General features: G+C 52.8%; 1 pseudogene; it reads right to left on the bottom strand.

Annotated features, from left to right (window-relative positions):
- LOC129785679 (hydrocephalus-inducing protein homolog) overlaps positions 1–10,461 on the bottom strand; it is a 67,717-nt pseudogene continuing 57,256 nt past the window's right edge.

The following is a 10,461-nucleotide window of genomic DNA, read 5'->3' as shown; positions in this document are numbered from 1 at the left end:
CTACACCGCGAGCTGCCCGGGGAGGAGGGAGGCATTGCACCGGGGCAGCAGGACCCGAACAGCTCTGCGGGTCACTGCCTGCGACAGGCATGCAAACCCATCATTTCAACACCAGTACCAGCCATCCCTGGTGGCTTGCTCTCGCCACAGATGGAAAGCGGGTTTTCATGGTGGATTCAAAGAAAGCTGCCCTGGGAATCCCTCCCCCACTTGGAGGTTACTGTTGTCCCCCAAACAGCTGGAAAAGCAGCAAGGAGGAAATTCGCCCCCCTCCCCCTTGGCCCAGGAGGCTGAGCCTGGCCTCTCGCACGCTGCCTGATGCTTTACCCGCAGACCCAACCAAGCCCACAGAGCCAGGCCTGGGTGAACCAGCTCCACAAATCCAGCCCACCTAGCGTGGAGCAGAACAAACCTCCCCCCAACCCTGTTTTTAAGCCCCTCACAGATCCCACCTCCAGTGAGCGGCACATCCCACCCAGCGTCTGCACGGGAGCCCTCCCTGGCTGCACCAGCCCTGCCCCCCCCTGCCAGGGCAGCGACCCAACCTCCTCCTGACACGCAGCTTGTCAGCTGCAGCCTCCATCAGTTCAACGGCCTTTCCCTGCGGCTGGCCCCCGGAGATGCTCTGCAACGCGACGGAGCCCACACGCTCTGTAGCTACACAACCCTTACCGTTACATGTTTGTGCAACACCACAGCTGGTTGGGCCCCCAGCAGGTGTGAAACTCACCTCACCACAGGCAGGCTGAGGACAAACTTCACACCCCAGACTCTGTCACAAACAGCAGTCTGACACAAAGCAAACGCAGACCTAATGGGGAAAGCGTCGGGAAATCCATGCCCTTCCAGGAGCAAAGGGCCACAGGGGCCTCTTGATCTCAGAGCTCCAAAGACACGACTCTCCGTTAAATACCACCCAGAAAACAGAGGGAAAACTTGTAAAGATGATCCAGACTCATTTCTGCACAAACATCTATGCAAGCTGTCTGTTTTACTGAGGGGTGCCCCAGCTAACACTGCCCCCAAGCCAGGCTCCTCTCGCTGCGTTGGGACGGAATATCTTGCTTTCTCTCCGAGACAGCAATATGGGAACGTTGCATGTAAAAATCAGGCCACAGGCTGCTACAGACCAGTCAATTTTCATTGGGAAATAGCCCCACAGATACTTACCATCTCTACACAGAAGGAAGCAGGGATGACAGCCTGATTGGAGAGGTGGAGAGTTTTGGACGCATCTTGTAGGACTTCAATACTGCTGGAATTTATCTCACTCAGATGCACGTAGACAACCCGTTCTTCTCCAATGCTCACTAAAGACACATTCTGCTCCAGGAAGCAGGTAGGAAAGAAAAAAGAAAAGCAGGGGAAGTTAAAAAATATGAGACAGCTCTAAGTGTCCTCCTCGACTGGGCGATAAGTACGGCTGTTGGAAGTTTTCAGTGTTGCCAGGCTGAAACAGAAGGCCTGGGGCAAGTGCAGGCTCGGGAGTGACCCCATCTGAAAGCCACAAGCTCCCGTTCTCAGGGGACAGAGAAACCCTGGGTCCCACGCTCTCCTTTCCAGACCTCCTCCACAGTTAGCTCTCCTTTCTCTGCCTTGTGCCTGCTCCCGCTCCTTCTGCCGCTCAGCCTTGCCCCAAACCTCCCTGACCGCTGCTGCTGCACAGCGACACTTGGACAGTTACTTCTCTGACATTCCCAAAAATGCACCTCTGAAAACCAGCACAAGCCAGAAGCGAAGCAGGCTCTTCAGAGCAGAGATCGTGCAAGTTATGGCCTCTGATGTGTGCTTATGTGTATTCCTGGTATGGCATGAATAACAGGCATTAATTATTCATTACATCATTCAAGTGGTGTTTTTTCTCTTGACAGTCAGAACCAAAAGCTTTCTCCTTGCAGAACTGGCACAGACTACTGGAGGAGGAACACAGATCCCTTTGCTAAACCACCTTCCCACATCATTAAAAACAACGAGAATTTGTCCACTCTTGCGGTGGATTTCACTGGTTCCAAACACCTCAACACTTCAACAGGATCTGAATGCATAGAACTCCCAACACTGACCAGACGCCGTATGATTCACTGGAGGGCACAGAGTACGATTTAACCGAAAAAGAAACCAGCTTCCACGATGTAAAACCTTTAATGATGTCTGGCTCAAGGAAGTGGTATTGACCGCTGTCAGAATCACCAGCCCAACTCAGCCAGAAGCAGCAGCATCCAGAAATGCTCATCCCTTGGCAGGGCACTGCTGCGTGCAACTAAGAGCCAAAAACCTCACCTACCAAGGCTGGGGCCTCCAAAATAAGGAACTGAAGCCATGCACGATGATGCATGTCTGGGCGATGCTGCCCAAAGCTCCCGGGAAGGAGGAGCTGCAGGGAAGAGCTGCGCCTCGCCAGCCAGCTCAGCTTCCCGGTGACAGCGGGACAGCAGCAGCAAAGGCAGGGCAGAGCCCTTTGGGGATGAGCGGAACAACATCTGGAGGATGCCCAGGAGAGCTGCCTTCTGTCAGCCTGTGTACTAACACCACGCATCCTCACCACCAAGGAGAGGGCTTCAGAAACGCTACCCCTTCATCTACAGGGTTCTAAAAGGGACAAGGAAAATGCCATTCAACAGCGTTACAGGCAACATGGCACAGGGAAAGGCAGCAAGAAGCGATGGCAGCTCTGCCATCGGCAATATTGCCACAGCTACAGACACAGCCGCCGCCCCCCCCCAGCACCGCTAGCTTTGTCAATAGGTAGGTCATGTCACATTTGATCACTTAGGAACGACGAGCATCTGACCCTGGCGGACAGCTGTGCTCCAGTGCCCGCTTATTCCGACAGCAGCCAGCTGCCAAACCCCCTGCCCGCGGCACACGAGGCTGCCTTGCACCAGTAACGCCAGCGCTGGGATTTACCAGCTCCTTCATGCAGATGACACACGCCAGACTGGAGCTGGCACACGGTCACCTGCAAACCAAATACCCGACAACAGAGCTGTGGAGGGACTCTGCACAACCTGGATGAACGATCTGTACCACGTTCCGCCTGAAACAGTGGTAAAGACCAGGCATCGACACTGGGCACCCCAGCCTAAGGCAAGAACGAGCTTTGAAGTTCTACTGGAACACACTGCAGCGATTCCCAAGGTCAGACTTGCAGCCGTACGGGTAGGATCTGCCACCAGCGCAGGACACGTAACAAGACAGCCAGCTCTTCTGCCAGCCCAGAAAGCTTTGGGTGCGTCAGCTACCAGGGAACTACTGGAACTGCACTGCAACCAGAAGACAGACCTATAGAAAATGCAACGCATCTAGTCCTTTCTTTAGGCACAGCTACGCTTCTCCAGCTGAAATGCTCGCCCTTTGGGCAAAACATTGACACGCTCACGTCCAAACAGAAAAGATTAAGGTAAGGTCAACTTTCAATTTATAAATTGTTAGCCCAAGCGTAAAAGCTTTTCAAGGTACCTGTAGTTCAAAATCCAGCTGACATTTAAACAACTGGTTATTCCAGTGGGGAGAAACCCTCCTCTTTCGGGGAAGCATGCCTTCTGTTTGCAAGCAACTGTTTTGTCAAACTTGAGACTTCCCTGCAAAGCCTGCATTGCCTGGCCTTGCTGTTGACTGGTTTACATGCACACCCCCAGCAGCCAGGGTTGAGATGATCAGTGGCATCCAGGGGATTTGGCATCATCGTTTCAATTTGGTTTATAAAAAGTTTATATCCCTGCAATTGTTTTCAAAATGTCAGCCTTCCTTTCTGTTACAGAAAGCTTCACGTTCTCGGGAATCCTCTGATATCCCCTTCCGTGCTCAGGGAGAGGACAAGACATTTTAAAACAGCTGCTTCAAAAGTTAGTATCCTTTTAAATTAAAGTTTAATTAACTAAATTTGTTCTCGATTTCAGCCAGTGGAAGCCAGGACACCAGATACAACGTTCTCTTGCCTACACTTTGTTGTTGCTGCTGTACATGCCTGAATGCAAATGTCCTGTAGGAGCCTTTAGTCCAGGAATGCTTTGCCTCACCCCTTTTCAAGCTTGGTAGGGAAAAAAAAAGAAAAGAAAAAAAAGCTTGTGCTCCAGATGCAAGCAGTGTGGAGTCTCATGCGTCTTTGGCTGGGGCTTTTGGCAAAGAGATATGATGGATATTTCTCAGGCAGGATGGACCTGACTTTCAGGAAAGCTTAAATCCAGCTTTACAGAAATCATCATTTCAGCACGGTCTCTTACACCGCTCTTGCTTTAGTGGTATTCAGCGATGTCCCCGTGCGCTCCCGAACAAGAGTTCTAATGAAGCAGCGGTTGCTGCTCATCTCGTAACGCAGGAGAGCGAGAGACCCAGGAATTGCTCTGGGTTTCAGACTGGGCTTGTTATCCCGCCTCACACGTCCGTAATTAAACACCATCTCAGACACTTAGATTTCCACCTAAGAGGACACCACCCTTCTCTAGGCATTAGCTGCTACTTATGCCATGAATCCCTTCTTTCCGTGTCCGCACCAGCCACGTATTGTCACGTTCTCCTTTTCCCTGGCAGAACCCCTGTACACTTTATGCCCACCAAGATGAGTCACACAAAGGCACGCATCTTGCCTAGCACTCACCAGCGGGGATCTTTCATTCCCAAACACTGAGACACTAGCCACAGTGTCCTGCCTTCCTATCGCCTGGGCTTCCAGCGTCAACGGGATCTCCACCGAGCTGTGAGGCTGGATAATCCCACACGGCACAGGGCTGCAGTACCACACAGCAGCATCCTCCTTGTGCTCCTATAAGGGACAGAATCAAAGACAACTTCAGAGTGACCTCTGAGGAAACTCCAAGCTCCTTAACATCTACCACAATGGCAATTCACCCACATTTTTAAAAATCCCTAGGAGAAAGCAGAAAGGCGCAACACAAGGAGCAAGATTTATATGGGCCTAATTAGCATCCTCACAGGGTCCAAAAGCTGCTGCACTCACAAACGCCCACTCCGGTGCTGGCGGCCTCCTTGCAGCAGCTTTTCACAACCCTCCAAGTTCTCCTGCATGAAAGCACCCCAAAGACTAGAACCGAAACTGCTTCCTGAAGAGTTCAAACCGCTCCTGAAGTTCATATTCAGGTAGCTTCCCGTTCTCTCCAAAACTTTAGGTTTGAATATAAAACAGCAAGGTCTTATCCAAACCCCGTTTCTTTCCTAATAAACCCCTCGATAACGACGTTTGAGGGCAGGAGGCGAACACGACGCCAAACCTGAGGAAGGACTCCATAGCAGCCTGGAAGATCGCTGTCGTTCACAAGGGTCAGCATCCACTCGCAAGGGAACTTCAGAAAGCACCGTCCAAATGTCAGAACAGGGCTGAGCACGTGCAGCGGAGGAACGACACATCCGGGTGAAGAGATGACCAAAGGGAATTAGAGACACTGAGAGAACGTAGAAGTTGTTTACTCCCCAAACAGCATGAAACAGACACAACGCATTTGTCTCTGCCAGATAGACATTTCCTACCTCTACGGCAATCGATCACCTCTAACTTCTTCTTACTCAACAGCCTCTTGTAAAGGAGGGGCAGCCCCAGACTCCCGTGGCAGAGGCTGCCCAGTGCCCTGCCCCAGTGCTCTCTCATCAAGCTTTGCCCCTCCCTTGCCCCAGGAGGCCGGCAAGGACCCTCCCGCAGTCCCAGCAAGGCACGAGCTCTGCGGGAGCCTTCCCGCTGAGGACCAGCGCTCCCCAAAGCTCAAGGAAAACAAGACTCCCGCATCTCAGTAAAAGCAACTCCCTCCTCTCCCGTACCGCTCTCGCCCTGCCTGAAACCTCAGCCGCTTGCCCCCGCGATGGAGGGCACCAGCACCGCCTGCCTCTCGCAGTGGGTGACCAGCCTCTCCCAGCTCCTGCAGCTGCCTGGGTCCTCCACACACCAGCCCACACACTGACTCTTCCCATTCCCACTCGTTTTACAAAATTGCAGCCCAGGCACCCAGTGGGTGACTCTGCCGGGGAGAGGGAACAGCACCAGCGAACTGCGTCCCTCTCGTCATTAAACTGGCACCCGCTGCGGCGCAACGGCATTGAACGTGGCTGCAGCTTTTGGCTTAAGTCTGGGAACGTTCATGCTCAAGAGAACCAGAGAAACCTGAGCTCACCTGCCACACCAAGGACTAGTTTCCCCTCACCACTCCTGCCGTAAGCCCCTTTCCCATTTGCACACGCCTTCATTAACTGAGCCAGACCCCAGCTTTCAGCAGGCTGCTCGCCGCCTTCCAAACAAATGCTGCATTTTGGGCCAACCCAGCACAAGCCCACCGCTTGCAGGGAGAAGCAGGGGCAGTCCTTTGGAGATTCATTACTCCTCAAGTCCCAGACAACAGGCCAATAGTGAATATAATCACTGCTCCCTTAAAAATAAAATAAACCAAAAAAAAAAAAGACAGAGGCATGGCCCTGAGCACTGAGCACAGGTGCCTCTCAACATGGGCTGCTTTCAAAGCACGGCTGTGCTCACAGCGAGCTGGGCAGAACTAGCTCGTTAAGCAACATTTCTCATTTGGAGCTGAAGCCAGGACACCCCACGCCAGGCAGCGTGCTGGGCATGGGTACGCGGGGAAAGGTGGCCAGCTGCAAGGAAAGCGCCGGTACCTGGCTGTGAGAGGCACGCCAACACCTCCTGGCCAACACCATCCACGCCCACCACCAGCGCCAGCTCGTATCGCCTCACCGTGCTGGAACACAGGGTGACCTGGTAGAGGAGAAGAGCGTCAGATACTTAATCACTGCCAGAAGCCATCAGCCACGCGTGGTGTCCTCTGGCTCTCACCCACGCTCAGGAAAGGGAGCGGTATTTTGCCTTAGTTCTCCTGCTGGTCCACGTGTAGACCACTGTCTTTCCGAGTAACAAAACTCTTCTGGCGATATCCGATTTATTAAGTACGCCTTGCATACCAGGGCATATGTGAGCTAAATTAAAGCACAATTCATGTTCTACTTGCCACTGGGACCAATTTTTACTCTCGACTACAACAGCATAAATCCAGAGGAAATCTGTTGACTTTCACAGAATGAGTCCAGCTTTACAGTGGGAAGCCGAGGGCAAAACGTGGCCCAGCAGCAGCTGTGCAGCTCACGGCTGCTGGAGCTTTTCCAGTCCTCGCTGCAGTGGATGCAACCATTCTGCTCCACACGAGAGGAAAGATAAGACCGGGAAGAATAGCAAACTGCTTTATGCAATGACATCTTTCTTTTAACAGTCACCTTCTGTCCCCATCCTTCCTCGGCCCGCTTTAAATCAAATTGCTCTAAGCAGCTCAGACACACACGCGTGGCTTCTGTGCTTGACCGTAGGGTACATGATCCTTGGCTTACAACTTTGGAAACAAAACGGTGCTCCGCCCCAGAGTACCCCAGCTCACAAAAACCTAACACGAACACCGATCTCTTACTTGCGTTATGCCCAAAGCCAGCAGCACTACAGCCCTCCTGCGCACCAGTGAAGCTTCAGCTCCACCTGCTGAAGCACGTATGGCCGGGCTCGTGCCATACCTGGATACCCAGGGCTCCTTGGGAGCGGATGGTCCCCTTGCAGGGCATTATGGTGAATTCAGTTGGCTTGATGTGATGTTGGGCTCCCTTTCTCCAGGACGGGCAAGTGTTGTCTGATATCTGAGCAAAACTGGTGACGCTGCGCTGTCCTGAGCCTTCGCCAGGGATGCGAAGGTTGAAAGTCATGGGAACCAAGGAGGTGTTAGTCAGGCGACACGGCAGGGTGCGAGGAAAGCCTGGGAAGGTGAGACAAATATCAGTCAAGTCCCCGGCTATCCCGTGATTCCTGGTGTGACTCTCCTGTTAGGATAGACCGGTGCTTGTTGTTTATCTCTTTTCAGTGTGAATGAGAGGTAATGGAGAAGCTCAGGGAGGAGTGAGTTGTGACTGAAGTTGCTTTTTCCATGGATGGCACAGCTTGCTTCCTTGGCAATGGGCAGTGCCGTTGGTGCTGAAGAGCTGTCTCTACCTGTGAGGAGCTCTCTCACCTGCCCCCAAACCAGCCCCAACTCTTTCTCACTGATCAGTGTGCACCCAGACAGAGCATTTATTCTGAAAATTCAGTCTGTAAAATCCCCCATTAACTCCATGAACATTCCCCCAGTTTTCAATATATGAAAGTAGGGCATTGTCATGTAAGGAAAAGAAAGGATGAGACCGGGCACTACAACATGATGCGTTGCACTCTAATGCAGTTTCTCTAGGCAGGACCCTTAAGGCATCTCCTGTTTCTGGGCAACCAGACTGAGCACATGACAGCTCAGCCCACCTCACTGCAGGCAAACCTGATGCTTCCTTAGAAATGAGCAGGAACTGTGTCTCACCTTACCTAACAAACGGGGACATCACATCCACACTGCCTTTGATTACTGCCCACAAAGCCTGACATCACTTCAGCTCTGACACTTGCTTTCCACAACGGAAAACCAGTGGTACAACCACACTGGGTGAGGGGGTGGCTGTTCTGCAGAGGCAGGACACCAGCCCACAGCTTGGTCTGGAGCGGACACCAGCTCTGCCAGAAGACACCTCCCATGCCCTGCTTACCAAGTGCTATTTGAATAAAGACAGGGAGGAAAACCACCCGCAGACACAGCAGATAGTTCCTCTGTGCCCAGCAGCAGTGACCATTGCCCACCGCCAGCAATTACTCCGGCAGGGAGGCGGGGGTGGGGCACAGAAAGGACATGCACCGACTGACCCACTGCACAGCCCCAAATGGGACCGAAGTCACCAGATGCAGACAACAGCCAGCAGCACAGTGACAAGAAGCAAAAATACAATAGCTGCCTTCAGCTGAAAAGGCCTTGTTAATGAAATCAGATTAAAGTAGGAGGAATCTCCTATTACACAACCGCATTTCTGCCGGTGCGTTTCTTGTGGGTCTATTTATTCAAAAGGAAGCAGAGAAGTGGCCGAGTGGTGATGCAGGGAGAGGGGGAAGTGGCTCAGGGAAAGTATTGAGATTTCCTAGAAAGTCCACGAACCGCATGAAACCACAGAGGCATCCTGGGCACAGAATGATCATGGCCCTTCAATCAATCCCCAATTGATTTCACATGTAAACTTTAGACCATCTCAGTACAAAGCCTTTTCTCTGAGACTCGAGATGGAGAATCAGAATCTGCATTTCAGTGGAGATGCTCTGGGTGCTCAGCCACCGGCTCCGTCAGTGGAGCAGTGCTTCGGCTGGGGAAGGAGAAGGAGCCCACATCTCTGGAGACATCACTGCCCAAACCAATGCCGAGCTACTGCCTGGGCTTATTACCGGGCAGGTGATAACGAGGAGCCCTCACAGCACAAATTAACAGCTCACACTAAAGGTCAAGTGGGTAAGTGGTGTCCTCGCCTTGCAACAGGAACGTTCACCCTGAGCAGCCACAGGCTAGCGTGTGGCTCCAGCTCCCTTCTCCTGCAGCCCCATCCCCTGGGCCCTTCTGGGACAAGGGCTTTCACCATCATTCTGCCGCCAAGGATTGGGAGGTTGGGGCTGAGCAGGCTCTGAGGGCACCAGGAAAATACTGACTTTCTATTCCTTTGGTCCTGTTTGATCTCACGGCAGCAAAATACCACCTGAGCAAGCGGCAGCCCTGGTTCTAACACCCTGAAGGCTGCTGTGGAGGAACACAAGCGACAGACGCTCCCAAAGCGCTTCATTTCAGTAAGGCACAGACCTCCCCACCAGCGGTCCAAGCCCAGGGCACACTCACCAAAGGAGACGTCGCCGAATGGAGGGAAGGTACATGGAAAGGGAAAGTCGGTCCGATGACACAGCCCCTGTAAGGACAAAGGCAGAGGAGGAACTGGCTTGGTTAAAAAGAGCTGCAAAGTGTTCGGCTTTCGTTACCACCGGGACGGATAGAAGCTGGTCTCAGCAGCACGGTGGGTTTCAAATCAACCCGTCACCCCTGCGCTCGGCACAGCATCCCTGTGCACAGGAGGCAGCCAAAGCAACGTGGTCAGCAGGTGGCGGCTGCTGAGGTGGCTCAGGGCACCAGGGCAGGCAGGGTACACCCCCAGGTTGCTGCTGGCCCAGTGAAGGACCCTGAACAAGTGATGGCTCTGTGCCTCAGTTTCCCCACCTGTCATGTGACGGGCAGAGCTGTCCATGCAGAAGCAGGTTCATTGTAACTAGCCCTCTCAGCCACAGGTTCCCTGCTTTGGTATCTCTTTGCTGGAACTGGCCTTTCCATGGGCTATATGGACATCTTCCTCAGACCTTATTCCACACTACCATTATGCGTGCAGGATTTTGAGGCACGAATCCACAGGAGCCCCAGACATCTACTGAGAAACGCAGCACAAGTTCTACACAGTGGATGGCGGAATCTTGGAGGAAAGTATCAGCTTGTCACCAGTGCACCGGCTGACACATCCAAGAGCAAGACTATTTGCACCACCGAACATGAGTGTCCTGAAGCCACCACACCAGCCCGCCCATCCCTAAAT

The sequence above is a fragment of the Falco peregrinus genome, chromosome 14 (genome assembly GCF_023634155.1).
Source record: "Falco peregrinus isolate bFalPer1 chromosome 14, bFalPer1.pri, whole genome shotgun sequence".
In the NCBI taxonomy this organism is placed as follows: Eukaryota; Metazoa; Chordata; class Aves; order Falconiformes; family Falconidae; genus Falco; species Falco peregrinus.
This window is presented reverse-complemented; position numbering and strand designations above follow the sequence as displayed.